Source organism: Phoxinus phoxinus, assembly GCF_949152265.1.
Source record: "Phoxinus phoxinus genome assembly, chromosome: 13".
NCBI lineage: Eukaryota > Metazoa > Chordata > Actinopteri > Cypriniformes > Leuciscidae > Phoxinus > Phoxinus phoxinus.
The window spans coordinates 24,518,458-24,536,655 of record NC_136888.1 but is presented as its reverse complement, the minus strand read 5'-3'; the positions used below and the strand labels follow the sequence as shown (position 1 = coordinate 24,536,655).

General features: G+C 37.0%; 1 protein-coding gene across 4 annotated transcripts in view; it reads left to right on the top strand.

Moving 5' to 3' along the window:
* The first annotated feature begins 3,351 nt into the window (after positions 1 to 3,351).
* Positions 3,352 to 18,198, top strand: part of esrrga (estrogen-related receptor gamma a) — a 160,407-nt gene continuing 145,560 nt past the window's right edge. Inside the window, exon 1 of one of the 4 annotated variants that reach the window (XM_079632753.1) lies at positions 3,352 to 3,389. The gene's annotated coding sequence lies outside the window, so the exon portion shown is untranslated. Of the gene's footprint in view, positions 3,390 to 9,858; positions 10,116 to 18,198 lie in introns of those variants that run through there. The other 3 variants (XM_079632752.1, XM_079632757.1, XM_079632758.1) reach the window with 3 other exon arrangements.

Below are 18,198 nucleotides of genomic sequence, written 5' to 3'. Positions count from 1 at the left end.
TCACAAAATCGTTAACTAAATTTGTATCATTTGAATCAAGTGTGAAGCTGTATTTTTTTCTAGGCAGGACATCATTTTTGGCCTCCACTGATCCATAAAATGAAAAAATTTTTTTTGCCTTTTGGTATTAGCCTCCATCTAATATACTCTTTGTGATTTAAAAAGATGAGACAAAATATATTGCAATTTAAAAGTCTGTATTTATATGATACTTGCTGTAAAATCATCATTAATTCTATCCATTTAATATTGTTACAATCATTTGTAATTTCTCAGCCTGATCTCGCATTTCTACTTGTGTTATAAGTAATTGATGTATATTGACGTTAGTAATTTTCTAGACATCTTCATCTCAAAGTGGTTGAAAAAAGTGCAACGGACTCGTCTCTGTAACTAGTGTAAACCACTTTGATCTCACTTTAATTTAAGGCAGGAATTAAACCAGATTTAAAATTGTAGTGGATTTAATTTTTTATAGTGACCTGTTTGAAAGGCAGAATTGATCACACATGATAAAAGGATTATGTTATTTTTCACACCATTAGATCAGGCCACATTTGAGAAGAGAATAATAGGACAAGCGTTGCCTGACAACTCATGTTTGCCTAATAATTCACTGTTGTGGGATCTGTATCTTATAGACACTGTTGCTTGCTATTAGGCAACTATCTGAAAGTGTGTTTGTGATTTGATGACACTTAGCTAAAGTTTGCAGTATATTGCAGAGTCTCTTGTCTACTGCGCTGTCCATGGTGCTGACATGTTACTGCAATCCTCAGAACTCAATTCTGCCACTGATAAAGCTGTACAGCAAGGAATGACTAAGAGTAAACAGGAAATCAATTCAACCTAAAATTCCTTAACTGAGCAGACTAACAACAATGAGCTGAACTGAGACCGTAACCTTTTGCTAATGATGTACTTTTTACCTGTTGATACCAGTTATACCCTTTGTATATATATTTTTTCATGTAATATTTATTATCTACCAAAACACCACAGCAAAATTACTTTCCATTACATGCATGAGGACACCATCATTTCTAAAATCATAAAAGGACGATACTTTGGAGACGTTGACTCGGTCAGCATTAAAGACAAGTCACGGAATTTATGGCCGAGAACTAATTAGTCTTAAGTTTAATAAATACGTCATAAATTCAATCAGAGGCATATTATTGGATTAAGATTCATGGTTTAGGTCATTGAAATACATTTATTTCCACCAACTGAATTATTAGCGTGGAGACATAAATAACCTGGTCTAGCTCTAGTGATCGCTAGCGATATCATTGCTGCATAAACAAAGACCACGCGGCTGGCATGTGACAGAAGAGACAAGGTGGAAGGGGCAAAAAATAGGAGGGCTGATAATCCTGGGGTATAGGATGGGGGTTCGGGGTCAGGTTTGCATTTCCCCCCCAGGGGAGAAATACATGCCGGGACACTTGAGGGATGGACAGACCGGGACAGTCAGTAACACTCAGGCTACTCTCACCTCCAGCCCCGCACACAATCCAAAACAATACACCCGAGCTATATCCGTCATTCATGCTGGCGTCAGTCTGCTGTCGCCTGCCTCTCCTCTCCCCTCTCTCTGTATTGAAATAACAGCATGGCCAGTATGACAGCAATGAAGCGTTGTTACACAATGTCTCTTGCTTATTATTACCCTAGCGTTCAAATGAGCACTGCAGACTGAGGTTGGGATGTGACCTTTGGCATCTTGTTCTCTTTTGAAGTGTGCAGTGGAAGTTACAGGGGCAGGTTGCATTTGAGATATGAAACTTTTCCTCTGCGTCAGCAGGATTTAGGGATTTGGTTGCATGTTAGTCCTCTGTTTGTGTCTTGGAGCTGATTGATTGTTCTCTTTAATTAGGAACGGTCTCCTTCAACTCTTCACGTTTCCTGTTTATTTGACTGTCACTTTGTCATTCAGGTTTCTAGGGTTGCTAAAAGAAAATGTTTGGTAAAATATGCAATATGAAAAATTATACCCCAATGACATTCTTGATCTCTTTTAATGATAGACATCCCTGATAATTGCTTTTAGACTTAACTACAGAGAAATTACCCTGATTAACTATTTCTTAGTAAAGTCAGTTACAACTTAACATCCAGTTGACTCAAACTATGTTTTTTTTAGGTTTATACTTTCATAGCAGTAAGAGATCAACAATATCATTATATACATAATAAAAGTAAACATAAAAGGAGCTTTAGAAATTTGAATATACTGTGTTTTTTGGTGTTTACAGCAGAACATGTTTGTATGAATATGTCCCACACACAAAAACATCTAAAAGTGAATAAAATAAAATAAAATAAATAATAAAATAAAATAAAGCTCTTTAACCCCCTAGGTGGAGAAGTTTATCAGTGACTGGTAACTGGAGCAACTCTTAGGATCCCTGCAAGGTGTGTGTGTGTGTGTGTGTGTGTGTGTGTGTGTGTGTGTGTGTGTGTGTGTGTGTGTGTGTGTGTGTGTGTGTGTGTGTGTGTGTGTGTGTGTGTGTGTTTGTACTGAGGCACAGAGATTAAGAGAAATTAAGTGAAACATTTTGGTATCATGTGAATAATGTGAGCATTTTGTGTGTGCATGAGGATAGAGATATGATATGATACGATATGTATTTCACTATCCTGAAGGTTAAAAATTAATGCACTTACAGATTTTGCACAATGACACTTTCACCTTGGGCATTTCTAAAACTGCCTATCAGCATTACTCAGCCTGCATCCGAATATGTGTACCACCTGACTGCTTATTAATATGAGTTCTGTTCTGTATGACACAGTTACTGCATGTCACAGGATGCCCAAATATGCAGTTTTCATGACACACTAGATATGCACAACAACCTGATGATGACCATACTCCACCTGCTGAAATTCTGAAGTGTGAAGCATTGCTATCCCATAATGACTGAGAACTGAAGAGCCATGTACAAAAACAAACAAACAAAAAACAACCCTTAGTACTGAACTAGTCACATGTAGTGTCAGGAATTATTAATTTTCAGTTAGGAATATCTCGTTTTTAAAAAAAACATTATAGGACTGTTACACTGCAATAATAGGGGGTTAAAAACTAAATTTTCAAATAATTTGCCATTAAGGCTTGAGTAGTCTTAGTCTGATATAAATTTTTTAAATATTTTATTTTTTGTTGCACTTTTATGCCACATCTGTGTGTATCTGTGCAAATTAATAGAAATATTGACCAGAATATTTCCATAAAAGACCCCTATTTGCAGAATGAAAACGTCCCGTTAGAGGCAGTGGACGCACGCATGTGAGTGTACGCCGCAGTTGATTGGACAGGAGTTTCAAAAAGCAGGTGCTGTCACTTTAAGAAGCAGTTCTTACCTGGACACCCGCCACACAAGGTAACTGACGCTTTATATCTTCAACACGCCTACATTTATGTACACGAAGCTTTTAATCACCCACTTCTGCATCATCAAAATGACAAACGGTTGCCATACAAAGCATGTATGTAACACCTTCACCAATTTCACCCTCGTTTTAGTTTCATTTCAGTGTCGAGCGAGATTCCGAAATGAATAAATTCACCCACAACATCAACTCGAGAAAGTCAGAGAGATGTTGAGAACGAAGTCCGTGTGTACCCGATGCATGCGATATTAAGATTGTCACACCGTCCCTGTATTCGTAACTTTAGCCCCTGTCGATGGAAATTATGCGCATTGTTTCAGCGAATGGAGCGCTTGTCCTTGAAATGTTTAGTAACATTGAGATGGAGACAGACAGCGACGCGGTCGCCATGAGATCGATTCATTCCGTAAGCTTGAGAAATTGCTCAATTCTGTTGCAGAGCGACGTTTCTACCGAGCACATGGTAGTGTGTCAGGCGAAAAGCACGCTGGATGTGTTATTGTATTTGATGGGACACCCACCAGGATATAACGTGAGCTGAGAGCTGCAGTTTCAGCCAATATAAATCAGCAACACATCTCTAGCTGCTCTGATGCCACATATGCCCTTGTTGAGCTTTGTTTATTTGCAAAGGAGCCTGATCCCAATTCACAAACAGCCTCAAAATGTGCCACATCACTACACCTTTAGCTAGGCTACTGTATTTTACAGAACCCACATTGGAACATGTAGGGATATTTATGAATAAATGTTTTAGATCTGATTATTTGTGCCTATACTATTGTGTAATCTGCACTATGCTTATAAAGGTTCCTCATAGATTTGTAAACTGTACCCTCAATTTTGCCAATTGTATTCATAACTGCACAAACTGATTTGTAGTACCCTCAGTTTAGAAATAGCCTATGTGTATTTATCAGTATCTAAAAAGATTTATGTTTTCCCAACACGGTAACTAACTAATTTATGTTTTGGCAAATTGTTAGTGAATTTGTGCTATGTGAATTTATCTATTTTTTTTAATGAATGTTTTCGAATGATATGCTTGAGTGTTAGGTTTGGGGTGGAGTTTCAAGCTTACTTTTTATGCAAATCATACTTTTTTGTACAAATATTTACAAAAATGGCAATTTGTGAAATACAGTAGGTTATTTGAACTCGGGTTTGTTTTTCACACCAAAAGCTTTTCTGCCTCTTTTCTACTCACTCTGGACTTATATATTATCTAGTGTTACATTCCTACCTATAATAGGATATGGTAGGAATAAAAATAATAAACAATAAAATGTTAGGAGAGACTTTGATGTTCCCCTCTCCAGGCCCAGAGTCACTACAAAACACCTTTTTTTTGTCTTTTAATTAACGTAAAAGAAATACAATTAACTTTTTCTTGTTTGTATTATTAATACATTTAAAAAATATTTTGTAAATGCACTAAATTGCACATATTTCTAATTAATGGAACAGCCCACACATATTTGGGTAATTGGCGGTGAGGACAATGTAAATCTGTGAGCATGAATGGTTAAAATAAGTACGTTTACAAATCATAGTACTATTTACAAACTCATAGAAAATCATTGGCACAGATTTCTCTTACTCAAATACAACAGCGAGTGTCTATTGAATCTCACATTTATAGCTACAGATTGTGGCATACACCCCCGCCCCACAGATTTCATTGGTCATGTCAATCATAGTGCTGCTGATTGCCTATGCGACGCTGAAACAAATACTAAACTATAACCCTAACCTAACCTTCACCATAATCTTAAAGGGATAGTTCACCCAAAAATAACTTGGAATTTTTAATATCTTTATCTCTTTTCACAAATAGATTGTAAAACTAATTCATATGAATTAAGCGGTTTGTCAAAATTTTCTGAAGAGACACGATTGCTTTATATGGTGAACAGATTTAATTTAGGCTTTTATTCGCTTATAAACATTCATCAACTCTCACATCTTCAGTTGCAGAACTCAAGCAAGTTCACTTGACGTGTGAGAACCAATGAGGTTCATTCTCATGTGTTTGAGCTTCCACAAGAGGTTTGTTCTCGTGCGTCAAGCAGGTTCGGTTGAGCTTCTGTTTATGTTCGCAAATCAATGTTTAAATGTTAAAGGGGTCATGACATGAGAAACCAAATTTGCCTTGATCTTTTGGTATATAAGAGGTCTTTGTACCATTAAAACGTCCTGCAAGTTTCATAGCTTAAGACGTCCTCCCCATTATAAACAAATCATTTATTTAATCAAGCTCTAAATACAGCTCGTTCTGGATCCATGGTAAGAAGTGACGTCACGGTACGAAGTGACGTACCAGCGTTTGCATATGACCGCCTCCATGCACAAGACAACTACGCTTAAAGCGCAAGGTAACTACGCTCATTTCGTATCATTGTCGCGCCCGCGCGCCTCACAAGTGTTCAGTCGACGGACAGCGAGTGGGTCTGTGTACAGGGAAATTACGATGCCACAGATGTGCTGTTCCTGGCTGTGGACAAACAACATCTTTGAATACGCTGCGAAAGATCCAGTCAGGGAAAAATGACGTTTTTGACGGACATCTCAGTCACGGCAGTGTTAGTTTAAGCGTTTGTTCTATACATTTGAAGGATGAATGTTTTGAGAACAAATCCCAAAATGATGCTGGCTTTGCCAGAAAACTGTTGCTCAAAGATAAGTCCGTGCCGACTATTCTGGGCTCAACAACGACGACGCAAACTGTAAGTAATGTGTTTAAAACTTTAAACTACTTTTTAAATACGCCGAATCCGCAAACGTTCTGGCTGGGGGCGTTAATAATTGATGCATAGGCACTGACGTTAGCCAATCATAACAGTGGGCGTTAACACTGAACTCTTAAAGGGGAAACGCCCCCAAAACAGATTGTTTGAATCAGAGGATGAGAAACAGGGTGAGAAAAGGTCATAAATCACTACATTTTAAAAGTTTTTTGTAAAAAAAACTATAGTAATACTATAATTGCACCTTAGGGAACATAATAATAAAATAAAATAAACCATGTCATGACCCCTTTAATAATAGCCTAAATTCCATCTGTTAATCATATAAAGCGATCAAGTCTCATCAGAAAATGTGGACTAAACCGCTCAATTCTTATTGATTAGGCTAGTTTGATAAAAGTGGTAGTTGCGTAGTTGCCAACTCAGGGACAGAAATCTCTTCGATTTCATCAAAAAGATCTTCATTTGTGTTCCGAAGATGATCGAAAGTCTTACAGGTTCGGAACGACATTAGGGTGAGTAATTAATGACATTTTTTTGGGGGGGGTTAACTATCCCTTTAACCTCAGTATAGCTTTGTTAGCACACTGAACTTGACAGGTCATTGCAAGATTGAGTTGACCAATGAGATGACACCAGACTGTGTGCATACATTTTTCAAGAGTTGTCTGTTTTATTTAGAGGAATCATTCACCAAAAAAGAAATATACAACCATGTCCTTGTATTCATGTCTCATATAGTTTTTATTAATTTGTTTTAGTCTTCTTCTCTACAGTTATATTTTAGGCTCATTTGCAAAACATGCCTTTAGCAACATTTCTGTAAAATGGTATGTTGCTTCATGCAAGTTTTGCAACAATTTCAAAGTGAAATTTCCAGGGACTGGCGCTAAATGTATATTCAGTTATCCGAAACAGATTGACGTGAATCTGGCATGTTTTATTACGTTGTTTGTTGTATGTATTCACGAGGCAGTTTGTAAATGACGTGTCCACTCACTGAGTTGCGGTTGCGCTAAAAAAAGGTATATGATAATAATCTACCACGTATACTAAACCCTAACCTAAATTTAACTAATCGTGTCGACAAAAGAAAATTTGAAATAAAAACACTTGCTGCTACAAGTCTACAAGCTTGTTTATCTTGAGTTAACAACCAAGCTTACCATGTCAGAAAAGCCATGCATAGTATTGTGGAAGGAACCATGCAAAAATAAGTCTTGATTAATTAATAATCTGCCCCTGTAATGATCATTTGTGTAAATAGGAATACAAGTTGTTGGTGTTTTAGAGCCATTAGTGTTCATTTCAGCTGGAAAATGCAGTAAATTGTATGCATAGGCTAGGTGTTTGGAATTTTGCAAAAATACATGTATATGCACGTTTTTCCAATGAGCTTTTCCGACAAAAGCTCATTGGAAAAATGTGCATATACCTGTATTTTTACTGAGTTTCTAACTGTCAGTTAGAAACTGACATAAGAAACAAAACAAACTTGCCCTCAAGTCATTCATAGCATGTGTGACTTTTCATCTTCTTTTTTTCTTCCATATAATCATGAGTCTTCTGGACTACTATTATACAGTATATGCTATCCAAGTATTCTGATGCCATATACAGTCATCTGAAAAACAGAGTGAAATTATCAAACTTGCCAGATGCACTGCACCAGTTTTGAAAGTATACTAAACAGAATTGTTGTTCATTTTAGTTCATGTTAGTGTCAAACTACAATTCACCATTCCTACAAGTAAATACCGGGGTTCCTCAAGGATCCGTTTTAGCCCCCCTTTTATTTTCTATTTATATCAACGATCTAGGTCATGGAATAGATTCCGCAAAATTACATTTGTATGCAGACGATACAATTATTTATACAACAGCATCTTCTTTAAATCAAGCAATGAAGCAACTACAGAACGCTTTTCAAGTACTGCAGCACTCATAGTCGCAGTTAAAATTGGTTTTAAACTAAAAAAATACAAAATACATGATTTTTAGTCGGGGTCGCTCTAAAGTAACCGATATTTCAATTATAACTTCAAATGGTATACCATTAGAAAGAGCGAGTTCTTATAAATATCTAGGTATATGGATGGACGAAAGATTAGCATTTGATGTACATATTGATAATTTGTTGAAGAAGCTTAGGCCAAAATTAGGTTTCTTTTATCGTTTAAAAAATTGTTTCCCCTATGAGGCCCGAAAGAAATTAGTAGAGAGTGCTTTTTTATCCATAATTGATTACGGTGATCTTCTATATATGCATGCAGCTACATCTCTACTTAGAAAACTAGATTATGTGTATCATGCAGCTTTGCGTTTTGTTTCCGGTGCAGAGTCACGGACGCATCATTGTATTTTATATGATTCTTTATGTTGGTCATTTTTATATCAAAGGAGAAAGTTGCACATGTATTTATTTATCGCAAAAGCTCTTTTAGGTAAATTACCCTTTTATATATCAAATCTTTTAATTTATCATACAAATAATTATCGCACTAGGTCCAGTTCCCATATTCGACTAAAAGTCCCAAGGGTACTGTCAGAATTTGGCAAGGGTGCATTTTCTTTTTATGCTCCTTGGGTTTGGAATGAATTGCAAAATGTTCTTAACTTAGATGCACTTCCAACCTTAAGCACCTTTAAACGTCTTTTGCAAAATATTTTACTGGACACTTGTAATTGTTTTAGCTAATTTGCTTTTATCTAGCTTTCGATTGTTGTAAATTGTGGTGTTGTCTTATTGTTATTTATTTTGTGTGAAACTATATGTGCCCCTGTCTTAACCAGGTCTTGCTGGAAGAAGAGATAGTAATATCTCAATGTGATTCTCCTGGTTAAATAAAGGTTATTATTTATCAGCAACAAGAAAATATGCCGAATTGTGAGCTCTATGGCAAAACTGTTTATAACTGTTAAACGAGTAATATAATAATAATTTTTTTGTCCATTTTGTAGCTTGAACCCTGCTTACTGTATGATATCGCTGTATGGAAAAGAGCAACGTGAACATGCTGAACGTCTCCTTTTGTGTTCTACACAAGAAAGATAGTCATACAGGTTTGCAACAACATGAGGGTGAGTAAATGATGACAGAAGTAACCCTTTTAATGTCTATTTAGAGCAATGATTTTTCTCTAACAGCCCATGTTGTAAATCCAATGTTACACATTATGTAGCAATACATGCAAATATTGCTCAAACATAGTCAGCTGCTGTTTTATTCGAGAGTCAAATCCTGCGTTGTGAGATGAGCAGGAAAGCTGGAGAGTATTCCCAGAAATGTGAACCCTCTTGAAATAGCTGTTTGTTTGTTTGTTTATGGAAGTCTGGTTTTTGGGGAGGTTGAACAATCAACATTTTTCACATGAGACAGGCATACATCAGGGACCACAGATCCCAGAGGCTCCCGACTGGTGACAGTTAGCTCCCTAGTCCGGAGATCCAGGCTCCCACTTCCTTGAAACGTGATGCTTCTGCTTTTCAGTAAAGCGGCTCTTTTCTGCCGGCTTGCAATAGGAGATCAGCCGGCGCTGTGTACTAGTACACAAGCTAGAGGGAACGAGCCGGTCAGCTTGCCCAGCAGCCTCTTTCTCTCTCTCTCTCTCTCTCTCTCTCTCTCTCTCTCTCTCTCTCTCTCTCTCTCTCTCTCTCTCTCTCTCTCTCTCTCTCTCTCTCTCTCTCTCTCTCTCTCTCTCTCTCTCTCTCTCTCTCTCTCTCTCTCTCTTTCCTCCCTCCTCTTTCTAACCCTCACTTGCCAAGCTAGGGTCCTGCTTAATGATTTTGAGAGAAACACACAGCCCCTGATTCAGGCTAGCTGAGGGAAAGCAAGCAGGCTTTTTTTGTGTGTGTTTGTGGTCGCTGCACTGGGAAAGGGGAGGAAAAGCGAGAGGCAGCCGGCGGGCGGACGTCCTTGTCCTTGAAAAACTGCACCAGAGAACTCTTTGAGGGAAGCCAGGATCCAGCGTAAGTAAGGCACACCTCTGACGGGGAGGGACAGAGGGGTGCATGGGAGACCTGCTGCTCTGTGTTGACCCGGCAGGCTTGACTGAGCCACGGTGGTTCTGGATATGTGGCGCTTGGTTCTTTAAATGCTTAATGCTTTTGACAGGGGATTAGGTGAAACATAAAATGCCTTATGTCTCCGAAAAAGCCTGCCAAACTTTGTTCTGTGAAGCTTACGCTCGGTTGTAGTACAAAGCCGGGTAATCTCTGTTTCTCTGCGAACTGAAGCATACTGTCACAATATTGTAGTCTGTAATGATTTAGTTGTTTTATTTTGTGTTGTAATAGGACAAAAGACAGTGGGTTACATTCTCGTGTAAGGACTACCTGCTTGTAGGCCATGATTTCATTTGTACACAATGGAAGTATCGCTTAAGATTATGCATCTTTCGCATCATGGCAGTGATTTTGCAGACACAATACAAAACATGCAAATGTGCGCTTGTTTCAATCCCACTGTATTTATGTAGAGCATGAGGGATTTTGTCGTAGCTCTGTGACTGCTCTGCCAGCCAATCCAGGTCAGCCAGTCAATAATTCCCACATACTTGCAATACTGAAAATTTGACACCAGCTAAAGAGGCTTTTCTGATCATGTTAGTACTTACGTTGTACAACCAGACAGGCTTGGATGATTTTTTTTTTTTTTTGGAGGGATATACTCGTACCCTGTTTGCTGTGTATGCATCACTCCCTAATTGATACCCGAAGCTTTCTGAATGTGGATCGTCTATTAATACACACATCAGTGATGCCTGCCACAGCTCTGCCGCATGTTTGCAATAAAAACTACTGATCCGCTGTCTTGTCATTTCTCTATATTGTCTAGTGGTTCTACTTGTGAACATCAAAAATAGACGGCAATGGATAAAAAAGTGTCGTTGTGCAAATGTAGGTATTTGCTTGTGATTTACAATACATCGGTACCGTATCGGTTATGCGTAGATATTGGAGTGTTTTTTTTTTTTGCACATTTCTCCTATTTTTACATTTATTTTACTTCGGCCATCATCTAATGCTCAATCAAGATAATCTTTATTAATCAAATTATTTAACAACACAGTTAAATGTATTCTTTAACAAATGTCGGACTGATAGCAAATACTAATTTAAGTGGTCTAAATGTATTTATATATTACTATATATAACTGGAAGGCGTAGGACCATAAAATGTTTGTCCAATCATTGCATGGTACGCTTTCCTACCTGCCTGTCAATGTATGTATTGTTCACACAGACATCACACGTCATCAGCACGTTTCATGCTATGCAGAGTTAGACAGACGTCAGTCACCAAGTACTGCAACCGTACAGTTTCTCCTGAACCAAAACAATGAGCTTATTCATGCCATAACTGCTGTAATGTGGAATAGATGGAAACCCGTGACGTTATACTCGCAGTGGTTCGAGACTTGAATTTATTGAACAATTTTATTGAATTACTTGAACAATGGCAACTCTATCAACGCCGAAATTAATCTGAAGCAGTCAGGTGGTATAGATCTGTGTTCTTTATGTTGTTTATGTTCATTATTATTGTAATTGCAGACTGCTGTGTGCATTCAAGTTTGGAGACGCTTTGAAGAGAGTGTGGTATCTCATGCTATTAAAGCTAATGCTACCCCCTCCGAAACTTACTTTCTCTACCTATAAGACTGTTTACTAGGATACTAGCCAAGAAGGGCATTTTGGCATAATTTTGTGTGAAATTGTCCGTTCAAGCGGAAGACGACGTGTAAGAGTGCTCAATTCAGTATTCTCGGTTTTCTGGGTGATTGCTTCAGATGTGCAGTTTGCACACACACAAAGATGCACACACACTTTCGCAACTACTTGCGCTTAAATGTTTAGATTGGCATGGCTTAAAAATGCATGCAAATGATAAACTTTCATGACGACGCAGCACTTGTCCGACAGTTCTGTCAATGAGCCCTGCATGTGCTCTCTCTTTTTCTTACGGTGAGTGTGCATGTGGGAGAGAATGTTACAGAGGGCGCTCTCAGCCAAGCCACGGTGCGTAAAGCTCAGCAGGCAATATGGGTATAGCGCTTCAAATTACGCACGGTTCGGTTTTTATCACGGTTTTAGGGTCACGCTTTTGGTACCTTTTGATTAGGGCTATGTTCAGGGAAACAGCACAAATAAATACAAGAGAACAAATAAACAAATAAAAGATAAAAGGTTTTTCAGGTACAGAAATTGAATAAAGTAGTCAAATGTAAAAAAAAAAACATTGCATAATCTTAACTGTAGAACTTAAATAGATAATTAAAGTTACAAAAGCTATTTAGTCAAGAATAGTGAGTGATTTCCTTGTCTTTTGTTGTTCGATTAGCATTAAAAACACAGAAATACAGAATATTAGGCAGCTGTCACTAAGACATAATGCACAGATCCAGTACACTGATACTGACACACATGCGTTGTCTTTCTCAACTATTTACGTTCACTTAAGACATAACTGACTATGTTTGCTAGGCAAGACGGGCATGTTGACATAAAGACTTTCCGTGTACACGCTTTGGATGAGTACACTCACGAATCTTCTCACTGTGTGAGCGCAAGTTCTCTTTCGTGTCTTCTTGTGCTTGAATGTTTAAAATGGCAAGGCTTAAATTAATTTAGTTTAAACATACAGTACTGTATATACATACGGCACTCGCATTGAACAAAGTTTGGGGGAAGCCAAAATGTGTATCCATCGACAGAAACATACATTAGCTTATCTCTGTCTGTTTTACGTGTTGTTATTTTCAATAAAACATATTATAGATGCGGATGTGTCAACAGATTTGAGATGAACCATGGTGCAAGTGCGTGCCGAACCGTGGCTGGAGAATGGTACAGTTTGACTTCTTTTTTTTTTTTTACAGAGAACCGTTACTGCCCTAGCAGGCAATGAAATTATATCTGTGCTAAACTTTTTACTAGTTTACTAGCCATCGGCTAAATCTAATTAAAGAAATGTTTTAGTCACCTCTCGTGACCTTTGGTCATATATGCGATATATGTATATATATATATATATATATATATATATATATATATATATATATATATATATATATATATATACACACAATGATTTTTATATGGTTTCAACAAGACTTGAGTTTATATACTGATTATCTCTGTTCCTGTAAAATATCTATTTACTGCTAATCCTCGGTTTGCTTTTCAGTGCAAAAGGCCTCTGAAATCCTGTAGACTTTGAGCAAAGATGATCTTCTGATTAGTATTCCACTGTCATAATGTATCCGTCAAGTTTACAAGATCACCCTCTTCTCAATGTATTCTGGGGCATGGTACACAGCATGTCGCTTTAGTTCAGCAGGATTTGACTCTGGAGTTGCAAGAGTAGCCTATGCATTAATTTCTGAACAGTGAGGTCTTTTGGTCTCCTGTGAAGCTGGGGATCCACATAACACACGGTTACTCGTTCGCATATGCGTCAATTCATTATCTTGAAAAGAGGTATTTAGATTGTAAATCCTGGGGATTAACACACTGAATTAAGAAATGTGTATTACCTCGCACCCACTACCATAAACGCTGTGGCCGAGATATTCCTGTCCAAGTTACTGAGTATATGGAGTCAATTTTTATTATTATTCGTTTTTTTAATTGTGTGAGATACTATGGTGAATTTTTTAATGTAATAATAATAATATCTTTTTTTTTTATGTGTGGGATGTGCAGATATACTGTGTTAATTTTTTTTTAGCCCAAATTATTATTTATTTATGTTTCAGTTTGATGATTTAAGCCATTTTCGCCTCTAGATTATCATGGAAGGCATTTTGAACTCAGAGTCTGTTGTGCAGCTAAGGTGTGATGGTGTTTTTAACTTTCAGCCTTGTGAGAGGTTTGAAATGTGGCTTCGTAGAGGAAATTAATCTTCTATGGTTTATTAGTGGAGGCCACACTCTGAAGTATCCTTCACCTTTTGAATAATTAACAAGCAAGCTAAACAATGTGGTAGATAGATGCCATAAATCTGAAGGCCGTGGAGGAATACTCCTGGTCCAGCATTCATAAGGAGTCTCAAGCGATCTAAACAACGGTGAAATGAGATGAATTAATTGCGTTGTTGCTTTTGGCATTTGCAATCTTAACGTTACTTGTAAAAAAAGACCCATCAGTCCAGTCAGCCCCTTTTCATATCCTCTCTCCTCATCCTTGGTGGACGGCTCCCGTGTTTTCTTTAAGACTAAGAGCTTTGTGTTAAAGTTGCTCTCAAATTCTCGACAGATCGATACCTATAGATCCTCTAATTGGAAGCCATTAGTTATGGGGTTTATAAAGCTAGTAATTATTGTGTGTAATCTTGCAGAAAATTAAATTTGGAGTTGTGTACAGTGTATTGGAGAGAAGTTTTTTTTCTGCTGCATTTACTATCTGTCAGGTGCTGCACGGTCCTACTTTTTCATGTGCAGAGCCAACTATAGTTTTTCTAGCATAATATACAGCATTTATATGGGAAAACTGAATAAGAGGAAGCTTTTTCGGGACTAGGCTTTATGAAAGAACGAGTAAACTGGCGTCAAGTTTTTTTATTGATTTCTTTTATTGATTTTTTAATGTAAAAGTATTTACCATCACTTTTGGTCAATTTAATGCATCCTTGCTGAATAAAAGTATTAATTTCTTTCAAAAATAAAATCATAATGACTCCAAACATTTATAGGGTATAGTAAACATACTGAGTAATACGGGCATCTGATATGTATGTCAAATATAATAATTGTATTTTGGTCTGTATGACACATTATTCTGATATGATTCTGATTCTGGTTATGTCATGGACTTGCGTGTGGATTAACCAAAAATACTTTTTATGCTCTTTATTTTATGATTTTTTTATATCATAATGCAGTTGCAGTACTCATAAAATGAATATCAGTAGAGGAGATTCATTGTCTGTTTGGGAGTTAACAGCGATAAAGTGAATATCTGAATATAAAATCGTTGCAGTGGATGAGATGATGACAGTGCCTAAGGCAAACACACACACACTTGTTAAAATGAAGGAAAACTAGAACTGCTGCATGAGTGTACTTTAATTTTACTTGTTATTTATTATGTGTGTCTGTTTGTCAGTTTAATTGAAAGTCATTTAAAATGTTTTAAAATAAATGTTTTGTGTTCAAGATGAATTAAGACTTATAGGCAAATTCTTAGGGACTTATGTGCTTAAAATGGAAGTGTATGGGCTGTCTAAGGAATGTAACGCAAACCATTTAGCATAAATGTTTAAGTTCATATTTTCATAAAAGCACCGATACAAATTCTTTCGCACACAGAAACATGTTAATTAAGATGCATAGGTCCCACATTCATGAAATCCTGGAAATACTGTATCAGGGGATTTTTAGTTGGGTATTTCCAGTGGATAGTGGATTTTTTTCTTTCTTTCTAGAAATGTTTTGGCTGGAAATTGTTTTTTTGTAAATGCAAACTCTATTAAATATTTTTAAAGAAGAGTATAACAGTAAAAATCATGGACAATGTAACATTCATAGACATAGTAATTAAATGGTGAAAACACGGGTGCTTTTTAAGTTGTCAAAATCACCCCAAATGTTACCTAACCTGTAATATTCTTGTACAGTATAAGTATAATAAATCCCAATGCAATCCTGATTTACAGTTTGTTTTGTTGAGATAAGTAAAGTAAATTCAACGTTTAATCAAAGGATATGTTTTCATGAATATTACCTGTCAATGCAATAGACCCAGAGAGATGTGTGTAATCGAAAAACATCTCAATGATTACCAAAATAGCAGCAAGAGACCACTTTGAAAGTGGTGCACAATTGCCATGCAACAATAGGATCAAAAGATATTGTGTCTTTAACATTCTGGGCATGTTGTTCACCAGTCTAGATTTAGAACTGGACCACAAACAGAAAGCATTGCACCTGGTACAGTGTGCCTGCATGAACACCTCTTTTAAAATAGCTCTTGTTTTTTTGTTTGTGTGTTCAGGAGTATCACCTAAAAAAGTTAGGTCCGTTAGCTTAGCTTCACGCATGGTATTTTCAGCGTAAACTAACCAGGGTGATATGCAAAACACCTTTTGTTTAGCTGTGTAAATGAAAATTGCTAATCAATTTTACCCCTTATTTCATGGCCTGTGGTTTCTGCCCCACCCCCACCAGCTGGTTAATCATGCACAAGCTGAACACTTCATTACCCAGGACATGTTTGCCCCTTAGCGCTTTCTCGCTAGTAAATTAGTTCTTTCTATTTATACAGGTAAGGCAGGTCAGAGGTCTCCGGGTTGCAAAAGGTAAAGGGATGAAATTAATATAGCGCCAAGCTCTTCTGGCTGAGAGCCTCCCAGAAGAAAAGCCCTCCAACTTAAACAGTTTCATAAGGAGAAATGAATTGGCACTGTAGGAGTGCGGCTCTTTTTGTTCTAGCCTCAGATTGGTCCTGCTGTGTTCTTTCTGTGCTGCACTGCGTGTCCTTTGAAGCCATGAGCTCAAATCTTGGAAGCCTGTTTCCTACCCAGTGCCTGTCCTATCTGCCTCCGCACCTTCGTCCAGGTTGTTTTTGCGGTTTCATCACGTTTCTTTTGTAGCTGCATTGAAGTGATTCACTATTTTGCTCTTCCTGAGTACTTGTGAAAATTGAGGGAGGACCCCAGAGATTTGAGAGAGCAGTGTTTTATCTCCATGTAATCCCAGAGTGACAGTGTGTCATCTGTATGACGAAGCTAGTCGAAGTCCAGGGAGCTTCATCTGAGCTTTATAGGGGATGAGGCGAAACGGATCCATTTCACAGGTGCTCTGGACTGAGGTATGCATCTTTTAGGTTTTGTTGACCTTGTCACGTAATGGTCACATTTGGTGTTCTTGCAACCTACTTAGAAACGGGTAATTCACCTTATGCCCCAAAACCATTCTTTTTTTTATTGTTTTTATGTCAGGCACTACAACAAAATAGTTGTATGTATGTATACTGTAGTTGTACCACATGACATGAAAAGTGTACCTACCACCCATTCTTGTAATTAGCAGTTTGTTCAGTATTTGAGAGAGTTCTACAAAACGTTTCACTCTGCCACAAGAATCAGTTGATGTTCTCTGGATGATGCATTATCATGTTTACTGTTATTACCTTGTCCATTCATAATGACAGAGCCATGTTTGTAGTTGTGCCACCCTGACATTTGAGAATAAAATATACAAATTGCTGGACAAAAGTTGTTTAATTATCTCAACAGCTTTTAAACTACTGATATTCGTAAAATTTGTTTATATGAAAGGTTTCATACCTAAAATAATGGCATAGTATTTAATATTTTTATTATTAAGACACCATTTTACATTTTCTTAGTCTATTCATTTGTTCGGACAGTTGCACCAGACATTATTGGGGTTTAAGATAACAAAACATAAAATAATATGTATTATTTAAATATACAAAAAAATGTATTCAAACTAAATAGGTTTTATAGAATAGTGGTATATGTCATTATGAATTTATTAAATTATTTTAAAAGGAAATAATGCACTCGGACACAAAAAATATGCACGTCATGTCATTGACCGATATATAAAAAAAAATCTGCACAATTTGTTCAAAAATATATTAATTTAACTATAAATTATTAAGTCACTTGTAAAAAAGTATTTAAGTTAAAAAAAAATTCCAATACAACTGTTAAATTACAATGCTAATATTAATGGCTGTCTTCATTTCTTCCTTCTTATGAACCATGTTATTTTGGCAGAAAACTGCAGGGAGCCCATAAAGTTTCTCTTTGGTTGACAACAGCTAGTTTAGGGAAGATGGTTGGCGCATGTTGCATTCTCAAATGCACGTTATAAGTGACCCAAACTCAGAGTTGATGCGGAGATGGAGTTTGTGTGGAGCAGCAATTATTGCTGAGACACTGAAAACACTGGAAAATGAACTGCTCACAGAAGACAGAACACAGTACACAATGCAAATATTTAATTAAATCGATTGATAATTGCACTAGCCAGGTCGCAGGGGTGGGGGATATGGCAAAAGTATATCACGATTTTATCAC